This window comes from Moschus berezovskii, chromosome 14, assembly GCF_049115385.1.
Source record: "Moschus berezovskii isolate FMDL1 chromosome 14, NW_MosBer_1.0, whole genome shotgun sequence".
Lineage (NCBI taxonomy): Eukaryota > Metazoa > Chordata > Mammalia > Artiodactyla > Moschidae > Moschus > Moschus berezovskii.
This window is the reverse complement of record NC_142473.1, coordinates 75,468,297-75,490,735: the sequence shown is the minus strand read 5'-3', so window position 1 is coordinate 75,490,735 and position 22,439 is coordinate 75,468,297.

Below are 22,439 nucleotides of genomic sequence, written 5' to 3'. Positions count from 1 at the left end.
TAGCATCAGTCCCTCCAATGAACACCCAGGATTGATCTCCTTTAGAATGGACTGGTTGGATCTCCTTGCAGTATAAGGGACTCTCAAGAGTCTTCTCCAACACCACAGTTCAAAAGCATCGATTCTTCGGCGATCAGCTTTCTTCACAGTCCAACTCTCACATCCATACATGACCACGGGAAAAACCATTGCCTTGACTAGACGGACCTTGGTTGGCAAAGTAATGTCTCTGCTTTTTAATATACTATCAAGGTTGGTCATAACTTTCCTTCCAAGGAGCAAGCGTCTTTTAATTTCATGGCTGCAATCAGCATCTGCAGTGATTTTGGAGCCCAAAAAAATAAAGTCTGACACTGTTTCCACTGTTTTTCCATCTATTTCCCATGAAGTGATGGGACCAGATGCCATGATCTTTGTTTTCTGAATGTTGAGCTTCAAGCCAACCTTTTCACTCTCCTCTTTCACTTTCATCAAGAGGCTTTTGAGTTCCTCTTCACTTTCTGCCATAAGGGTAGTGTCATCTGCATATCTGAGGTTATTGGGGCTGGAGATAATTTAGCAGTCAGGGATGGGGGAGCCTGGTGGACTGCCATCTATGGGGTCGCACAGAGTCAGACATGACTGAGCAACTTAGCAGCAGCAGCAGAAGCATACAGATATTATTTCAAACCATGGGAGGGACTTCCCTGGTGGTTTAGTGGGTAAGAATCCACACTCCCAATGCAGGGGGCCAGGATTTCATCCTTGGTTGGGGAATTAGATCCCATATGTTGAAACTAAGACCTTGTGAGCCCAAATAAATAAATATATAAAAAAAGAAAATAAGTAAAATAAAGCCAGAGGACACAGTGAAATTATCCTTCTTAAGAGAGAGTATGGATAATGAACTGATGAATACCCCTACATAGATAGCCCTGTGTAAGAGTGCTCCCACATTCTTAGCTCAAATGGAGAAAGTGAGTCACTCAGTCACGTCCGACTCTTTCACCCCATGGACTATACAGTCCATGGAATTATCCAGGCCAGAATACTGGAGTGGGTAGCCTTTCCCTTCTCCAGGGGATATTCCCAACTCAGGGATCAAACCCATGTCTCCCACATTGCAGGTGGATATTTTGCCAGCTGAGGCATAAGAGAAGCCCAAGAATACTGGAGTGGGTAGCCTATCCCTTCTCCAGAGGATCTTCTTGACCCAGGAATCGAACTGGGCTCTCCTGCACTGCAGGCAGATTATTTACTAACAGAGCTATCAGGGAAGCCCTGCTATCAGGGAAGGAGCTCACAAAGGAGACTGAAAGAGTGCTGCTGAAACAAATGGGAAACCCAGAGTGACACAAAAGCCAAGAGAAGAAAGCACTTCCCCAAGGAGAGATTATTCACGTATATCAATTGCTACTGAAAGATCAAGTCACGTTAGGGCACAAAAGTGAAGATTGGATGACTCCACACACAGGTTACCAGTAACCTGGGCAACAGTGATTTCAGTGGATTAACAGAAATGGAAATCAATACTGGGTCTAGAACAGGAAGTGAGAAAATGGAAGTTATGAATAGGGACATAGTTTATAAAGAGATTTGCTGTGAACAGATACATAAGTAAATGAAATAGTAGCTGAAAAGAATGTGAACTAAAAGTGGAATTGGTTAAATCTTCAAGGATGAGTCTTATGATTCCAAACAGTTACTTTTTGCATTTTAATCTCTCAAAATTCTAGGTCCTAAGAGTTTGAGGAAAGAAATAGAAGGAAAAGCATTGCCTTCCTATTTCAGGAAAAATAGGAATTTGTTCAAGAAATTTGAACACATTGACTAACAGTCACCACTTACTGAGAGTCTGCTTTGTGAGACAGGATGCCAGGATATGGGGACATGAGATAAATGCATTTATTGATTCAAAATAGAAAGTCTATGGTCTCCTTCACTGTGCAAAAGCTTTTAAGTTTAATTAGGTCCCATTTGTTTATTTTTGTTTATATTTTCATTACTCTGGGAGGTGGGTCTAAAAGGATCTTGCTGTGATGTTATATAGAGTGAAGGAAGTCAGAAAGAGAAAAAAAATATTCTATATTATTAAGTGTATATGACATCTAGAAAAATGGAACAGATGAACCTATTTTCAGGGCAGGATCAAAGACACAGGCATATGGGCATGCTGGGGGGGGGATCAGTGGTAGGATGAATTAGGAGACTGAGATTGACATATATACACTATCATGTGCAAAATAGAAAGCTAGTGGGAACCTGCTATCTATCTATAGCACAGGGAGCTTAGCTTCATGCTCTATGATGACTGAGATGGGTGGGATGGAATGGAAGTGGGAGGGAGGACAAAAAGGGAGGGGATATATGTATACATACAGCTCATTCACTTTGCTTTACAGCAGAAACTAACACAATATTGTAAAGTAATTATACTCCAATTTTAAAAAAATGTTAAATGAGCATCTACTAATGTCAGTTGCTATCCTGGGTGCATGTTCAGTCACACAGTTGTGGCCAACTATTTGAAACAACGTGGGCTGTATCCTGCCAGGCTCCAATCTCCATGATATTCTCCAGGCAAGCGTACTGGAGTGGGTTGCCATGTACTTCTCCGGGATATCTTCCTGACCCAGGGATGAAACCTACATCTCCACCTGCAATGGCAAGTGGGTTCTTTACCACTAAGCCACCTGGGAAATGCTGCTATACTGAGTGTTGGAGTTTTAATAGTGAAACTAATAGTCAGAAAATGTCCTTTCCATTCAAATGCCATTAGTCTAATAGGAAGGAGGGTGTCAGTGAATTCAGTTCAGTCATTCAGTAATGTCCAGCTGTGTGACCCCATGGACTGCAGCACGCCAGGCTTCCCTGTCCATCACCAACTCCCGGAGCTTGCTCAAACTCATGTCCATTGAGTCGGTGATGCCATCCAACCATCTCATACTCTGTCATCCCCCTCTCCTCCTGCCTTCAGTCTTTCCCAGCATCATGGTATTTTCCAATAAGTCAGTTCTTTACATCAGGTGGCCAAAGCTTTGGAGCTTCAACTTCAGCATCAGTTTTTTCCAATGAACATGTAGAACTCATATCCTTTAGGATTGACTGGTTTGATCTCTTTGCTGTCCAAGGGACTCACAAGAGTCTTCTCAAACACCGCAGTTTGAAAGCATCAATTATTTGATGCTCAGATTTGTTTATAGTCCAACTCAAACATCCATGTATGACTACTGGACAAGTCATAATTTTCACTATATAGACATTTGTTGGTAAAGTAATCTCTCCTTTTTAATATGCTGTCTAGGTTCGTAATAGCTTTTTTTATTCCAGGGAGTAAGCGTCTTTTAAGTTCATGACTGCACTCATCATATGTGGTGATTTTGCAGCGCAAGAAAATTAAGTCTGTCACTGTTTCCATTGTCTCTCATGAAGTAATGGGACTGAATGGCATGATCTTTGTTTTCTGAATATTGAGTTTTAGCATTCAGCCTTTTCACTCTCCTTTTCCACTTTCATTAAAAGGCTCTTTAGTTCCTATTTGCTTTCTGCCATAAGGGTGGTGTCACCTGCATGCCTGAGGTTATTGATATTTCTCCCTGCAATCTTGATTCAAACTTGTGCTTCTTCCAGCCCAGCCTTTCACATGACATACTCTGCATATAATTTAAATAAGCAAGGTGACAATATACAGCCTTGACGTACTCTTTTCCTGATTTGGAATGAGTCTATTTTTCCACTTTTGATTCTAACTGTTGCCTCTTGACCTGTATACATGTTTCTCAGGAGGCAGGTAAGGTGGTCTGGTATTCCCATCTCTTTATGAGTTTTCCACAGTTTGTTGTGATCCACACAGTCAAAGGCTTTAGTGTAGTCAATGAAGCAGAAATAGATGTTTTGTTTTGTTTTCTAGAATTCTCTTGCTTTTTCTATGATCCAATTTATGTTGGCAATTTGATCTCTGGTTCCTCTGCATTTTCTATATCCAGTTTGAATATCTGAAAGTTAATGGTTCACGTGCTGTTGAAATTTAGCTTAGAGAATTTTGACTAGCATGTGAGATGAGTGCAACTGTGTGGTAGTTTGAGCATTCTTTGGCATTGCCCTTCTTTGGGATTGGAATGAAAACTGACCCTTTTCTGTCTATGGCCACAAAGTTTTTCAAATTTGCTGGCATACTGTGTACAGCATTTTAACAGCATCATCTTTTAGGATTTTAAATAGCTCAGCGGAATTCTATCACCCCCACTAGCTTTGTTCGTAGTGATGCTTCCTAAAGCCCATTTGACTTTGCACTCCAGGATGTCTGGCTCTAGATGAGTGATCATACTCATGATTATCTGAGTCATGAAGATCTTTTTTGTATGGTTCTTCTGTGTATTCTTGCCACCTCTTGTTAATATCTTCTGCTTCTGTTAGGTCCATACCATTTCTGTCCTTTATCGTGCCCATCTTTGCATAAAATGTTCCCTTGGTAACTCCAGTTTTCTTGAAGAATTCTGTAGTCTTTCCCATTTTATTGTTTTCCTCTATTTCTTTGCATTGATCACTGAGGAAGGCTTTCTTATCTCTCATTGCTATTGTTTGGAACACTGCATTCAGATGGCTATATGTTTCTTTTTCTCTTTTGCCCTTTGCTTCTCTTCTTTTATCAGCTATTTGTAAGGACTCCTTAGACAACCTTTTTGCATTTTTTTCTTCTTGGGGATGGTTTTGATCACTACCTCCTGTACAATGTTAGGAACCTCCACCCATATTTCATTAGGCACTCTATCAACCAGATCTAGTCCATTGAATCTATTTGTCACTTCCAATGTACAATTGTTAGGGATTTGATTTAGGTCATACCTGAATGATCTAGTGTTTTTCCCTACTTTCTTCAATTTAAGTCTGGATTTTGCAATAAAGAGTTCATGATCTGAGCCACAGTCAGCTCCTGGTCCTGTTTTGCTGACTTCATAGAGCCTCTCCATCTTTGGCTACAAAGAAATTAAGTAGTCTGATTTCAATACTGACCATCTGGTGATGTCCATGTGTAGAGTCGTAGCTTGTGCTGTTGGTAGAGGGTGTTTGCTATGACTAGTGCATTCTCTTGATGAAACTCTGTTAGCCTTTGCCCTGCTTCGTTTTTTCCTCCAAGGCCAAACTTGCCAGTTACTCCAGGTATCCATTGACTTCCTACTTTTGCATTCCAGTCCCCTATGATGAAAAGGATATCTTTTATGGGTGTTAGTTCTAGAAGGTCTTGTTGGTTTTCAGAGAACCGTTCAACTTCAGCTTATTCAACATTAGCGTTTGGGGCATAGACTTAGATTACTGTGATATTGAATGGTTTGCCTTGGAAACAAACAGAGATCATCCTGTCATTTTTGAGACTGTACCCAAGTACTGCATTTTGGACTCTTGTTGACTATGCTGCTGCTACTGCTTCTAAGTCACTTCAGTCATGTCCGACTCTGTGTGACCCCATAGACGGCAGCCCACGAGGCTCTGCCATCCCTGGGATTCTCCAGGCAAGAACACTGGAGTGGGTTGCCATTTCCTTCTCCAGCGCTTGAAAGTGAAAAGTGAAAGTGAAGTTGCTCAGATACTCAATTTCTTCTAAGGAATTCTTGCCTACAGTAGTAGATATAATGGTCATCTGAATTAAATTTTGGTCCAGTTTAGTTCACTGATTCCTAAAATGATGATGCTCACTCTTGCCATCTCCTATTTGACCACTTCCAACTTACCTTGATTCATGGACCTAATATTCCAGGTTCCTATGCAATATTGTTCTTTACAGCACCGGACTTTACTTCCATCACCAGTCACATCCACAACTGGACATTGTTTTTGATTTGGCTCAGCCTCTTCATTCTTTCTGGTGTTATTTCTCTACTTATCTAGAGTAGCATATTGGGTACCTATCAACCTATGGAGTTCATCTTTCACTGTCTTATCTTTTTGCCTTTACATGTTGTCATGGGGTTCTCAAAGCAAGAATACTGAAGTGGTTTGCCATTCCCTTCTCCAGGGAAGGATACAGACATATATTAAATAAATAAATAAGTAATATATAAACTTTATTGATTAAATTTCTATGAAGAAAATGCATCAAGGGAAGGATATAAGTAGGACAGGAAGTGGGGAAGATGTAGAAACTTTAAAAGGTATAGACAGAAAGTCATAGTAAGAAAATAACAACTGAACACAAACATGAAGGAGAAGCAATACTGGAGAATATAGATATCTATGTAAAAATTAGAACCAGCTGCTACTGCTGCTAAGTCACTTCAGTCGTGTCCAACTCTGTGTGACCCCATAGATGGCAGCCCACCAGGCTCCCCCTTCCCTGGGATTCTCCAGGCAATAACACTGGAATGGGTTGCCATTTCCCTCTCCAATGTGTGAAAGTGAAAAGTGAAAGTGAAGTCGCTGTCGTTTCCGACCCTTAGTGACCCCACAGACTGCAGCCTACCAGGCTCCTCCATCCATGGGATTTTCTAGGAGGAAACTGTAAATCCAAAGGCCCTAAAGTAGGATCTTTCCAAATCTAGTTTCCAAAGTGTTTCAAGAATGAGAGAGGAAGAGAGAGAGAGAAGCTATGTTAGATGTTTGCAGTAGGTTCTCTCTGAAGCACAAAGTCATTCTTGATTTCAACAAAAGCAGTTCAGTAGAATAATGGAAGAGAAAGCCTGGTTGGAGTGAGGACAAAAAATAAGAGGAGAAAATTAATTGGAGATACAGGATATAGAAAATTCTTTTGAGGAATATTGCTCTAAAGGGAAGCAGAGAAATGTGATAGTGGCTGGAGGAGACTGGGGTCCAGAGAGGGATTTATTTAAAGATAGAACCGTAACAGTATGTGTACACAGTGATAGAAATTTTCCAGCAGAGTCGAATTGATGAGGAGGATACAATTGCTGAAGCATTGTCCCTGAAGAAGTGAGAGGGACTGTGAAGTTACAAAGAAGTGGAACTTTTGGCAGTAGACACAGAAGCAAATCATCCATAGCCACTTTTGGCAGTAGACACAGAAGCAAATCATCCATAGCCACAGGAAAGAAAGGCAAGGTGTCTAGGCTCACATGGTCATGAGTATGTGGTAGGAGCTTGAGGAAGTTCATGATTGATCCACTTTAATGAAAGAAGAAGCAAGTTATCAGTTGAGAAGTTGGAGAAGGAGATATTGGAAGTTTGATGATGTAAGAGAAGGTATGAAACAGTTATTTTAAAAATGAAAGGACTAGAAATACTGTAGAATTGTTAGGAAGCACTGGGCCCCTGTCAGTGTTGTTGGTCATGCATTTTAAATGAGATTTTTTTCAGTTCTGTGCAGTTGAACATGTGTTGGTAGGGGAAATAAAGTGTCTCCTTTCTTTCCTAAAATCTAAGATGAGAGAGAGAAGAAAAGACAGCATAAACAGTAAAGCAAAAATTATTGAATATGTACGAAGTGCTGGGCTTCCCTGGTAGCTCAGCTGGTAAAGAATCCACCTACATTGCAGAACACCCTGGTTTGATTCCTGGGTCAGAAAGTTCCCCTGGAAAAGGGATAGACTACCCACTCTGGTATTCCTGGTCTTCCCCTGTGGCTCAGCTGGTAAAGAATCCACCTGCAATGTGGGAGACCTGAGTTCAATCCCTGGGTTGGGAAGGTCCCCTTGAGGAGGGCATGGAAACCCACTCCAGTATTCTTGTCTGGAGAATCCCCATGGACAGAGAAGCCTGGTGGGCTACAGTCCTTGTGGTTGCAAAGAGTTGGACATGACTAAGCGACTAAGCAGAGCAACAGCACTAAGTGCTACAATCAGATTACTTCAGATAGAGGGACAGCTCAGAGTTGAGACAAGAACTCTGGCTGACTTGGGTGATGGATTAGGGAAGGTTATGCATAGCAAGAAATGCTTAAAACATGAATAATAACAGGGTTGTGAATATATATGCCTGAAAATACTGTTTGATTCATCATCTCATGGTTTTTATTATTTTTATCAAAATCAAGGTAGGAAGTGGGCTCTTCAGTAGTCTGGAAATAGACATAATAAGGCCATCCATATACATATATTGGGTTGGCCCAAAAGTTAGTTGTAATGATATTATAGTGAAATATTAATATATGGTATATTATAATATACATGGGCTTCCCAGGTGGTGCTAGTGGTAAAGAACACAGGTGCCAAGGCAGGAGACATAAGAGATGTGGGTTTGATCCCTGGGTTGGGAAGATCCCTGGAGGAGAATGTGGGATTGCTTGGAGAATCCCTTGGACAGAGAAGCCTGGCGGGCTTCAGTCCACAGGGTCACAGGGTTGAACACGACTGAAGCAACTTGGCACACATGTACAATATACATGATATGCAACATAATTTATAATTTCATTATTTTTACTGCTCATCTTTGATCAATTATTACTTAGGACTGTCATGAAAGAAAGTAAAAATCGCTCAGTCGTGTCTGTTTGAGATCCCATGGACTGCCAGAATACTGGAGTGGGTAGATTTTCCCTTCTCCAAGGGATCTTCCCAACCCAGAGGATCAAACCCAGGTCTCCCGCATTACAGGCGTGTTCTTTGCCAGCTGAGCCACAAGGGAAGCCCAAGAAGATTACTGAAGTGGGTAGGCTATCCCTTCTCCAGGGGATCTTCCTGACCCAGGAATAGAACCGGAGTCTCCTGCATTGCAGATGGATTCTTTACCAACTGAGCTCTTAGTTTTCATTAATGATCAACTCTCATTCTCACAAACAAATTGGCACAGAAGCTATCATTGTTCTTTCCATTTTACAAATAAAATCAAGGCACAGGCTATTAAGGCACTTGTCCATGATCACTGAACCAGTAATTAGTAGAAACAAGATTCAGACTCAGATGTATCTGATACCTGTGTTTTCCCAGATAATCAAAAACAATGCTACACAGCATGGTGTTAGAAACTACTGCACGGGGCAGAATTAGGAGCAACGACTTCCATCAGTACCTTTGAATATGGTACCCAGCAATATGATAATATCTGAATTACAGCTTTCCCTTAAGGTCCTGTACAAATAGAACACGATCTTGTATCTCTTGCCTGAATCTGGTTCTCCAAAATTGAGATTCAAATGTTGAATCACTGTGAATGTGTGGTGCTGTATCTGAAAATCAGAGATTCAAAAGAACCAATAAAATCCGGGGCAGAGATCTATAGCGCTTACTAGTTAGATAGTATTTATGACTTCAGAAGATAGCTCTGCTTGCCCTTCAGAACATAGATTTTAATTGGGTCACAGGAAGGGGAGGCATGGCACAGTCTCCACAGCTTCTGTCCTGTCAGAGAGCGCTTAGTATCACACAACTTATTTTTTCCTTACACAACAAGGTTAATAATGGAGTTCTCTCAGAATGATTCACACCAATACCAAGTTAGGGGTCAGAGAAGATGAAATAAACAAATGGTGTGTTTGCTGCTTATTTGTGTCCCTCGGCCATAAAAGACAGACTTAGGGTCACAGGGTTTGAAGTAATGATAAAAAGGGAGGTGAGAGCCATCCCTTATAGCCTGTCGTTGGATAAGTAAGGAGGTTGCAGTGTGACAATGAAATGTCCCGTTGTCTTGAGATCTGTTGAGATGTACCTCTGGCAGATTATGAAACTAACCCTGTAGTTATTGACAGCTTGTCGATGTACTGGCGAAAGCTGTGTGAAGCCAGGAGTAGTCATTGCGCCCAAATGAGGGAGGTGGCCAGAAAGTTAGCAGGGTGTTTGGGAAACCCCACATTCAGTTTTCTTAAAAGACCAGAGAGAAAAAATCTAGAGAAAGAATCCATTTGGGTCACTAAAATGTGATATAAGTGTAGCCACCTTTGATGAATTCTAGGGAAAAAAAATCAGAGCTGTGTGGTTTTTTTTTTTTATCTTGAACAAATGCACATCTCTCTCCTTTTGATTTGTTAATTTGTTAATTCAGAGAAAATTTTCAATTCAAGGCTGGTTTCACTCTTTCTCTCAGCACACATCCAAAAAAAAAAAAAAAGAACAATGACTTTTTCCCTATCTGTATAGTGCTGTTTTTGAGAAATAATGATTGATTCTAATAGCAGATAAAGTAATCAGATGCACACATTTCTGGGATTAAAATGACCTAAGTCAAAATGCACACAGATATGTGACTCATGCATAATTGTAAATTGTGATTTTGGCAAATTTATAAAAAGTGACTGCTACATTTATGATCTCACCTGCTTTTCCAGAACCTTGTAACTACTTCATCAAAAGACAGTTTATATTTTCATTCTCCTTGAAAAGAGGCAGGGCTTGATTCCTGCTTCAGTACAGAGATTGCTATGTGATTTGAGATTAAATCCAAAAAAGATGATATATCCTCTCTTTGGGGAATCTGACTTGGGAGCCTGCAATGCAAGAAGTCTAGTTTCCCTGAATCAGCCTGCTAGAGAGATCACTAATAGAGATGATAGAATTAGAGCTAAAGAGAGATACAAATGGAGACGGAGGTGGAGGTGGAAGTGGAAGTGGAAGTGAATGGATGTGGAGACGGATGAAGGAGAGGTGGAAAGAAGCCCAGAGAATCCTAACTATTCCATGCCATAATGCTGTTTGAGTTATCCCAGGTTCCAGATGCGCAAGCATGTGACTTTTCAGATGATTTCAACTCGTCTTTGAGCTACCCCAACTGTTACCAAGGGGAACAAAATAAGCCTTTCTTGAAAAGCAGCTTCATGAGCAAAATACATGTGTTTGTCTAGACATGAATTTTTGCGGTGTCTGGTTACACTGCTCTTTCCTTGCAAACATCATGGAATGCTATTAGCTGAAAGAGTCATTTCTAAATAAACAGAATGAATCTTACTTACCATCTTATGAACCCCATGCATTTCACATCTCTGAGCCAGCTTAGCAGTAATGCTACTAAACTGAAATTAAATCATGTTTGTCTGAGAATTAGAATCATGGCTACTATATCCATGTTTTTTGAGTAGTTGGTATGAGGAAGTGGAGAACAAGATTCTCTGCTGCTGCTGCTGCTGCTAAGTCGCTTCAGTCATGTCTGACTCTGTGCGACCCCATAGACGGCAGCCCACCAGGCTCCCCTGTCCCTGGGATTCTCCAGGCAAGAACACTTGAGTGGGTTGCCATTTCCTTCTCCCAAGATTCTCTAGCCTGTGTAATAATGAGGCGCCTGGAAAGAAAACTTCACTGTGGGTTTGCGAGTGAAAATGGTGGCTTTTTAATAGTTTTGTTCCTGAAACTAGTCTTCAGTACACCCAGAATTCTAGTTTCGTCTGTGGACATATCTATTATTGAAATATTTACATAGGTTCAGAATTGTATACAAGTAGATATTATTTCAGACATTTTTGTTTATAAGAAACTGAAAGACACAGATGTATAGAACAGTCTTTGGGACTCTGTGGGAGAGGGTGAGGGTGGGATGGTTTGGGAGAATGGCATTGAAACATGTATATTATCATATGTGAAATGAATTGCCAGTTCAGGGTCAATGCATGTTACAGGATGCTCAGTGCTGGTGTGCGGGGATGACCCAGAGGGAGGATAACGGGAGGAGGGAGGTGGGAGGGGGGTTCAGAAAGGGGAACTCATATACACCTGGGGGGGATTCATGTCAATGTATGGCAAAACCAACCAATATAATATTGTAAAATAATTAGCCTCCAATAAAAAAAAAAACAACAACTTAACTTGCAAAAAAAAAAAAAAGAAACTAAAAGATGAAGTCAATTTGGTTTAAAAAATAAATGACTGTCATAACTGAAAACTCTAGAGGGTGATCTGACTATAAATGAAAATTAATCCAATAGCTCAGGTGCTGTGAGCAGACCTGATTTCCCCCTTCCTCTTTACATTTCTGAGCTTCAGTCTGTGGCTTTGCTTTATTTTATTCAGACTTTTCCTCTTGCTGTCCCAAATTAGCTGCCAGAGAATCCTAAATCTGCATGATTCTTAATCAATCTTCTCTCCAAGGTACGGAACACAAGTTCTTGTTATTGCTAGATCAAGTTGGGTGATATGCATTTTATTAAACCGTCTCTGAGGACAGAGTAGTGGGTTCATTTAGTTCAGGCCCCAGTCTTGGATACAAAGTACAGAAAATGTTCCCGGCAGCAAAGTCTGAACTGACTTGGATTCTATATTCCTCATTAAATAGGAGAGTTGGATTCTGAGAAGTCAAACCTAGAAATATCTGCCTGCAAAAGCATTTTAAGGGCAAATATATTCTAATATTTATTGGTGGTGGTGGTTTAGTTGCTAAGTCGTGTTTGACTCCTTTGCAACCTCATGGACTGTATCCTGCCAAGCTCCTCTGTCCATGGGATTTCCCAGATAAGAACACCAGAGTGGATTGCCATTTACTTCTCCAGGAGATCTTCCCAACCCAGGGATCGCACCTGTGCTTATTGCTTGACAGGCAAATTCTTTACTACCGAGCCACCTGTGAAACCCCTAATATCTATTAGGAACAAACATATTAACATATCTAGAAAAACTAGCACTTTCTAGTGAGTTAACCTTGCATTTTTATGAATTACGTCAAGTATGTTTTTTGACCAATGCAACGCAATGCTGATTATTTATGGAGGTTTTTCACTACATAACAGTTTTTGGACTATTATAGGCTTTAGAAAGAGAAAAAGATAGCTTTGAGTCATCTGGAATATTCCATGTTCTCTGCTATAAAATCTTTGGATGAAGTAAAGCAATAACTTGGGGAGGCTTGAGCATCAACTGGCTCGTGATTTATCCAACTGCGAATTAGACTAGTTCAACTAGGTAATAAGAATAATAATAGTACATGCTTGGGGAACATAATACACAGTGGAAGAATAAAGGAAACCTTTCCCTCCATTTCTATGAACTTCAGAAAATGCTTATTAGGCAAGTGAATGCTGTGTTGCTTTGAGTTGCATCATTAGACACAGGAAGAACAAAGGTGGTTATGAAACTACTTCAGTTAGAAGGCACACATCCCAGGGAAGAGAGAAACTTAAAAATATCTGGGTCACTGGAAAAGTCAGATTTCTTAGAAGCATGTTTTTAAATCAGAGCTTTAGAAATATTCGTATTCTAATGAAATATTTTTTATTCTACTGAATATGTTTACATTTTAATTCCAGGTAAGGATGAATTCAGTACGTAGACAGGTTCATCAAATTTATAAGTAAATGGAACCTATGGAAAAGTTAGTATTTTAGTAAAGTTAAGCAAAGGACAGTGGGAAGGGGAAATAGAAGGAAACACATAATAAAGTTAATTTTTGATAAATTATCTGATTTTTTAAAGTAGCAGTACTTATATATATATATATATATATATATATATATATATATATATATATATAAGTTCAGTTCAGTTCAGTCGCTTAGTCGTGTCCGACTCCTTGCGACCCCATGAACCACAGCACGCCAGGCCTCCCTGTCCATCACCAACTCCCGGAGTTCACTCAAACTCATGTCCTTCAAGTCGGTGATGCCATCCAGCCATCTCATTCTCTGTCGTCCCCGTCTCCTCCTATCCCCAATCCCTCCTAGCATCAGACTCTTTTTCAGTGAGTCAACTCGTCGCATGAGGTGGCCAAAGTATTGGAGTTTCAGCTTTAGCATCAGACCTTCCAATGAACACCCAGGGTTGATCTCCTTTAGAATGGACCAGTTGGATCTCCTTGCAGTCCAAGGGACTCTCAAGAGTCTTCTCCAGGACCACAGTTCAAAAGCATCAATTCTTCGGCGATCAGCTTTCTTCACAGTCCAACTCTCACATCCATACATGACCACAGGAAAAACCATAGCCTTGACTAGACGGACCTTGGTTGGCAAAGTAATGTCTCTGCTTTTCAATATGCTATCTAGGCTGGTCATAACTTTCCTTCCAAGGAGTAAGTGTCTTTTAATTTCATGGCTGCAGTCATGATTTTGGAGCCCAAAAAAATGAAGTCTGACACTGTTTCCACTGTTACCCCATCTATTTCCCATGAAGTGATGGGACCAGATGCCATGATCTTCGTTTTCTGAATGTTGAGCCTCAAGTCAACCTTTTCACTCTCCTCTTTCACTTTCATCAAGAGGCCTTTGAGTTCCTCTTCACTTTCTGCCATAAGGGTGGTGTCATCTGCATATCCGAGGTTATTGATATTTCTCCCAGCAATCTTGATTCCAGCTTGTGCGTCTTCCAGCTCAGCGTTCCTCATGATGTACTCTTCATATAAGTTAAATAAATAGGGTGACCATATATAGCCTTGACATACTCCTTTTCCTATTTGGAACCAGTCCGTTGTTCCATGTCCAGTTCTAACTGTTGCTTCCTGACCTGCATACAGGTTTCTCAAGAGGCAGGTCAGGTGGTCTGGTATTCCCATCTCTTTCAGAATTTTCCACAGTTTATTGTGATCCACACAGTCAAAGGCTTTGTCATAGTCAATGAAGCAGAAATAGATGTTTTACTGGAACTCTCTTGCTTTCTCCATGATCCAGAGGATGTTGGCAATTTGATCTCTGGTTCCTCTGCCTTTTCTAAAACCTGCTTGAACATCTGGGAGTTCACGATTCACATATTGCTGAAGCCTGGCTTGGAGAATTTTGAGCATGACTTTACTAGTGTGTGAGATGAGTGCAATTGTGCGGTAGTTTGTGCATTCTTTGGCATTGCCTTTCTTTGGGATTGGAATGAAGACTGACCTTTTCCAGTCCTGTGGCCATTGCTGAGTTTATATATGCTAGCTTCCCTGGTGGCTCAGAAGGTAAAGCATCTGCCTGCAATGCAGGAAACTTGGATTTGATCCCTGGGTTGGGAAGATCCCCTGGAGAAGGAAATGGCAACCCACTCCAGTATTCTTGCTTGGAAAATCCCATGGATGGAGAAGCCTAGTGGGCTACAGTCCATGGTGTCATAAAGAGTCGGACATGACTGAGAGACTTGACTTCACTTCATATATATATATATAAAACAACCTTCGAGGTAAATGTAATTACTTCTAAAGAATGTACTTAGAGATAACGGAGACATTCCTTTGAACTTAGTGATGAAGGGTTTTATGTTTAGCATCATGAGACACACCTGATAAAGGTAGCATTTTTTGTCAGGGTACCAGTTTATTTTTTACTGAGGTGCAGGATGTCATGTTTGGACCTAGACTGTGGGTTTTTAGCCCCAGTCCTCTCATCGTCCAACAGAACAGTGGCATGACTTTCAAAGACAGTATTCTAACCTTTCTGTGCCTCCATTTCTTCATGTGCAAAGTTAGGATAATAATATCCATTTTTGGAGATTATTGAAGAATTACATTTGTTATTTAGTGTAGTGTGTTTTCAAAAGGGCCTGCCATATAGTAAATATCAGTACTTAACTAGTAGTTTAACTAGTTCTTAACTAGTAGCTTGGGTGGTTATAGAATTTGATATTGCAAACCATCTTCCCCTTCCTGTAGAACTTTGAAAGACAGTGATACATTTTTAACCATGGATTTTTGTATTTTATTGAATTTCAATGTAGTTATAATCCTGAATCCTTTTCACATCCATTGCCTTTTCTTTCTCAGAATGTTTGAAGACTTTTCTCTTTTCCTTCAGTATTTTGAAATGCACAGAGATGTTTCTTGGTGTGAGCCTTCTTTCAACCACTGTGATGGATGCTGTGAGTGTCTGTTATATCACAAAATTAATTTGCTTTATTTTTGAGAAATTGAATTAAATTATTAGTTTGATAGGTTTATCTTTTCATGCTTATTCTTTGCACTTTATATAACTCCTATTATTTGGATATTAACCTTCCAAAAATTATTCTTAAAATTATCATTTTAGCTCTCTCATTTTCTATATTTTTTCTATTTACTATTTTGAAGTGTTTGCTAAACTTATGTATGTACAGTAAGTGCTAAAGAAATGGTAGTTTTCTCCGATTCCTTTGTCTCATTTTTCTTTCTGTTTCTCTTTCTCTTTTCCTTCCAGATGCTTTTTCTTTTTCTTCTTTTTCATGATTACCACTTTTCAAGTGATGTGTCTAATTTTAATTAAGTGCTCTGGTTTCAGTAGCCTGCCTCTGCATCTAGAACATGTACGTTTTTGTTCAGCCAGGGAAATATTAAACAATTTAGAAATGAACCAGAAATTTCTTTTTAACTAGCATTCATTAAACACCCATTGTATGGAAAAAGAATCTATTAAATTGGCTTTCTCTAAAGCACTGATATTGTCACAATAAACTTAAATGATACCTTTAGTCTTATGCAGTTTTGCAAATAAGGTCATACAGTTTCAGGGAGATTGCAAAATTTAATAAATGTTAAAGATAGGGTTCGAACCATGACATTATGGCTTCTAAATTCCATGCCTTAATTTCTGCACAATGCTGCTATGACACAGACATAAATCCCCCAAATTGCTGACTGTTCTATCTAGGGAAAGCTAGCTCATCCGTGGTATCTTAGACATACAATGCTAATACCAGGTAGGAGGTATGGGCAATGCACACATTTCAAGCAACTGCTGTGTACATGTCCCATAGCAAAGGCAGTCCCCTGATGTGTGCAGTTGGTCTAACTTCTGAGCCGTTGTGATTTCTCTGACTTTACTAGCACGGGTCTGACGATGGGATGTAGCAAGATGATGTCTCTCAGCTGGAATTCTCACTAGGGAAGGATGAAAAAAGATGCAAGCTTGTTGTTTGATTTGGATACAGGGATTTTTCATTTCAGTAAACACAGAGGAAAATGAATGTGACGGTAAAAAAAAGCCTGGTGGATGTATAGTCTGTATTAATCCTCCCTGTGGCTAATGATATATTTGAAATGCATTTTCCTCCATATGGGGCAGTGACATTTTAATGCAAATTCTCCATTTTGACCTCCTGGTGACTTTCTATCAAATGAAATTATATTTTTGTGAGTGATTAATGCAGCCATGCTATGAATTAGAACTGTGGGGAATTTTCATTCATTTTTTTATCCATCATTCCTTTTACTCCATAACTTTTAGGATGCATGGAATGATACTGCATATACTTACTGTTCATGACCTCAGGAATGGTAATTTCCTATGGTTCAAAATAAAACATATTAAATTCTGATTAAAAGTAACTGTGGGAGATTAAACATTTATTGCACATAACCATAAATGATATGAACTAGAAGAATATATGCCTTTCTATATATACAGCAAGTTTTTACTGAACACCTATCATGCCGTGAACTCTGAGATAAACTGCAACACAACAGATGCAATTCATACTGACTTGGAAGTTCAGATCTTTCAGAAAAACCAAAAGGTACTTAAACCATTGTCATAAGAAAGAGGTCATTGCCAAAAGTTGGTATTGGAGTTCAAAGGACAATACTATGTCTTTCTAAAGGAATTCGGAAGAGTATGAAGACGATGGTGGTGATGAGCTTGCCCTTGGCTTCTGGGTAGAATTTAGTGAGTAAAGGAGCACCTGTAAGAGGGAACTATAAATGCACCTTGGTGATGTTCAATTTCTATTGGACCCAGGGGAGAGTCTGGCACAAAGATTGTTTTCAAGTGCTCTGGAAGGCAACATATAAACAATTAATTTTAATACAAAGCAGAATATGTGAGTCAATTGTAGGTATATACACATTTGGTTTTCTTTATGCAGGAGTAGTAATTCATTGTGACTGAAGAAATCAACAAGGGCTTCTCGGTCAAGACTTCATCTCACTTGCCTCGAAGAAGAGTATAATTTACAAGGGTGGACAATGGAGGAAAAGACATCTAAGTTGAAGGAAATCCAGTTAGGGAGGTGTAGAAGGAAAGAATTTCATGGCATATTTACGAGACAAGACCATTGTATAAGGAGCTTGGTGCTCATCCATGATGAAGGTGATTCACAAACCTTGAACCAAACAAAGGAGAGGTTTGCTAGTTGTGGGGGACGATTTGTATTATATTGCATGGGGCAACACTGAAAATATCTGGAAGGAGCCTAGTTTTTCCTGAAAGAGTTAAGCTGTGAAACTAGAGGAAGATATACTAGACAGATCATCCTCTTCTCTGAAAAATATAGTGGCATTCAATATAACATGGTAGAAAGAAAAGTGAACTTGGAGTTAGAGAAGATATGGGCAGGTTGAAGCTGTTTCTAGAGCTTAACTCCCTCAAACAGTCAAAAGGAGCGGACTCCTGATTCTGTCCACTTCCCAAGTTTGTTGTGAAGAATACATGCAAGATAGCAATAATGATCTCTCTTAGACAAATGTGACAGTCTGATTGAGAGGTGGCATTTTAAAGGAACAAATTTAGGCACAGATGGATGTACTAGAGTGATGCTTCTTAGTAATGACCTAATCACCATCCAGGTCCACAGACTATGTACAGGGATCAGTTCAGTTCATTTCAATTCAGTTGCTCAGTCATGTCCGACTCTTTGCGACCCCAAGGACTGCAGCACCCCAGGCCTCCCTGTCCATCACCAACTCATAGAACTCACTCAAACTCATGTCCATCGAGTCGGTGATGCCATTCAACCATCTCATCCTCTGTCCCCTTCTCCTCCCTCCTTCACTCTTTCCCAGCAACAGGGTCTTTTCAAATGAGTCAGCTCTTTGTATCAGGTGGTCAAAGTATTGGAGTTGCAGCTTCAACATCAGTGCTTCCACTGAACACCCAGGACTGCTCAAGGGTGCATCATCTATGGACATAATTGAATCTCTCTCTCAAACCATAATTGCTGTCATGGTTGAACGTTATCATCAAAAGTTCCCCAATGTCCTCTATGTCCACTGTCAGAGGAGTAGATAAGGAGGAGGGGATACATCTGTAGGATGAAATATTACTGAGCCATTAAAAAGAGTGAAATAGTGCCATCTGCAGCAACATGGGTGGACCTAGAGACTGTCACACTGATGACGTAAGTCAGACAGAGACAGAGAAGCATCACGTGACATCCCTTATATGTGGACTCTAAAAGAAGTGATACAAATGGACTTGTCTGTAAAGCAGAAATAGACTCACTGACTTAGAGAACAGATCTTTGGTTACAAGGGAAGGACAGGGAGCAAGGGTAGTTAGGGATTTGGGATGGACATGTACACACTTCTATATTGAAAATGGGCAACTAGCAAGGACTTACTATGTAGCATAGGGAACTCTGCTCAGTGTTACGTGTCAGCCTGGTTGGGGGAGTTTGGGGGAGAATGGAATACATATGTATGAGTTAGTCACTCTGTTGTGTACCTAAAACTATTGCACCACTTTAAATCAGCTGCACGCCAATACAAAGTTGAAAAGTTAAGAAAAGAAAGAGAGGTACCCTGAATCATCATGTCAACACTTCCTGTGAAAGAAAAAAATATCCCAAGAGGAAGAGGCCACAGGCAGCGCGGCGATAATCACACATACTCTCCAGAAATTTCTCTTAGTTGTTTGTGTGGACTTTGCCAATAGTTTCTTAGTGTTTGCACTGTGTGGGGCAAAGTAAAGACATTCTTTCAGTCGATGGGCAAAGAGAGATGAACAGGGCCTAGAATACGTCAATGTGATTAATTGGAAAATCACTCAACTAAGAATCTGGAGGAGTTGATACTTAGCCCAGTTCTCTGCACTTAGACGTGGTTCTTAGTCCTCTTCCATTCTTACGCTGTTGGTTTTGGAATACTTTCTTATACCATCCTTTAAGGAAATTTACCTTAAAATTTTAATTGCACTAGGCTTGTCATCATTGTATAAAGAGGAAATCTGAGACTCAGAGGGGTTAAGTATTTTGCTCAGACACTAGAGCTTTATTAGGATTCCAGTCTAGATCAACGTGACCAGAAGATCAGGTATTGTTTGACTTTATTGTGTGACTGCTTGCATTGAATCCACATTTGTAATAAAAAATAATGCCATGAAATAGAAACCTAAACATTACAAAACTGTTTGTGATAGGAGAAGATAATTAGAAGAGAACGTAATTTTAAATTCCCATTAATAGGAGATTGAGGAAATGGATTATAGTAATTTTATAAAGTGAAATATTACACGGTCCTTAAAAATTCTGAAATGACATGTTTATTGATAGGCAAAGATTCTATGATTCGTTGCTAACTATAACCAAAGCAGAAGAATATGAACAATGTGATTTTATTTTACAAAGGTGATATAATACTGTATTTGTTTATAAGCATTTAAATTTCTGGAAGGATATAAAAAGAAACTGCTAATAATACAAACTACTATGGATGGAGAAAGTGAGAATTTTACTTTTATTGTGTGTCTGTTGTCTTATTGAATTTAATGCATTCTGATATTACTTATAGTATTAAGGATTAAAATCAGATAATTAAATGTGAAAAATAGCGTGAAGGACACTCACAGCTTCCAAATTTCATGTTTGAAATCAGAAAGCTAACTTGCATTGAGCAAAGCCAATAGATTATTTCTCAACAGTGTTCCCCTACAGCCAAAATTCATGACAATTGTGTGCGTATAAAAAATAGATGTGCAGGCAATGTTACTTTCAGAGTGACAGCTGGATGGGGGAAACTGGTCAAAGGCTGATCCACAGCATATGGCCTCACAGGTTTCTTGATTCCCCCACACAACATTCTTGGCAAGGTCAAGGGCAGGCAAGAAAGGGATTCATTAGACTTTTGGAGGTGATATGTACTAGATGTGTCCTGCAAGTCAGCATCCTATACAAGCAGACTAGGCTCCAGCCCTTTCGTTTAAAGGACAAAGATTTTTCTTTTTTTAAAAGTAGGGAACATGAAATTCACATGGATATCACTGATATGTTGACAATACAGATCATCAACCAAATAGAATTTCACTGTTCAGTCTTAAGTTGAAATTTTTGGAAAAAGATGTTGTAATTAATACTATTAGTATTTCTAAGCTTTGCCCTTACACACTTTAAGGAGTGTAGCTAAATAGCAAGGATAATATTCTAATTTGTTATTTGTCATTTAGATGGAGTGTAGTGTTGTATAATACTTTGTCTTCAGCCAGCAAATACCGGGTCTCTGTTCCCCCAGGAAGCTTATCATCATCTAAACACATTTGTCTTTTTGGTCAAACTAAATGGCAATCCAGCTCCAAAATTTTATTTACAGATAAGGTTAATATTAGCTAAAGGATCAAGAGAAAGTCTTGATGTCCTAGAAAATACAGAATAGCCTCTTAGAGTAGTATAAGGTAATTATTCATCCGTTTTATTCCCTCCTTACTCGTCTTTTATAGGTGGTTCCTAGAAAATTGGAAATAGAGTTTCATTCTGCATCAACTTTATCATGTTAGTCTTTGTAATAAGATATTCTCTTTTGGTTCTTTTCTAACCTACTAACTATGGATAATCTTTAAGACTGAGATGCGTTGTATGTATCTCTTTTCTTTGATGATTTAAGTTATGGCCCCAAATCCCCATGATTTTCAAATCAACATTTCCAACTAGATTTCCCACTGGGACTTTTCAGGAGATTACCTTAATTTGCAATAGAATTTCATCTCCTAGATGTCTCCGAGTAATCTGAACCAGAACTTTTTCAAAGTCAAACTCATTTTGGTTCGTTGCTTACCTCCACCCGCCGCATCTGTCCATTTCTGTTTCCTCATCCCAAACAGAGACGCTGCTATCTTTCTTGGTTCAAACACTTGGAGTTATATTATATGGAAAAGGTTTTTTTTTTTTTTTGGTTTTCTTCCAGACTGGCTAATGCTGTCCCTTCTAAGAATTTGACCTTCTGTTGTTACCATTGTTGAAACGATCATTTATTAAAATATAACCTAGAATCACTCCAAGTTCTCTGGTGACTCAGATGGTAAAGAGTCTGCCTACAGTCACTATATCCCAATTATTCTCCACTGTCTACCCACGGATGTACCTTGTTCAGAGATCCTGTCCAAGTCCTACAGTGTGCAATGTCTATGGTGGCCCTTCCAAAGATCTCTTTGTTCTTCCCTGCTTTTCCAAACCTGGCTATCCTATTTCATTCTCACAGCTCCCTTTTACTATAGTAACTTCCATTAGTAAATACAAACTGCTTATTTATTGCAACTTTTCTAAAAGCCCTGATGCTGCTGCTGCTGTCGCTTCAGTTGTATCCGACTCTGTGCGACCCCATAGACAGCAGCCCACCAGGCTCCCCTGTCCATGGGATTTTCCAGGCAAGAGTACTGGAGTGGGGTGCCATTGCCTTCTCCTCTAAAAGCCCTAGGCTTTTGTTTTAGTAAGTCCCATAGTTTGCCCAGCCCAAATCACTGACCCTATCAATCAAATATTTCATCTCTTTCAGCATGGCTAAAGTGATCCTTCCACCCTATTGTGTTAATTTTGCTTTTTTAAAAAATACTGTACCCATTCATTATTTTAACATCAGAGGTCCTTAGGTAAACGTCTGTGAATTTAGGAACTTAGTTTGCATCATTTACTTTGATATACAACCCAACAAAAATCATAGCCCTGCTTTTTGAACATCTGGTACAGATCTCTTCTTCACTCTCAGCTCCTTTGGCAATAAGACATTTATTCTTTGCTTGA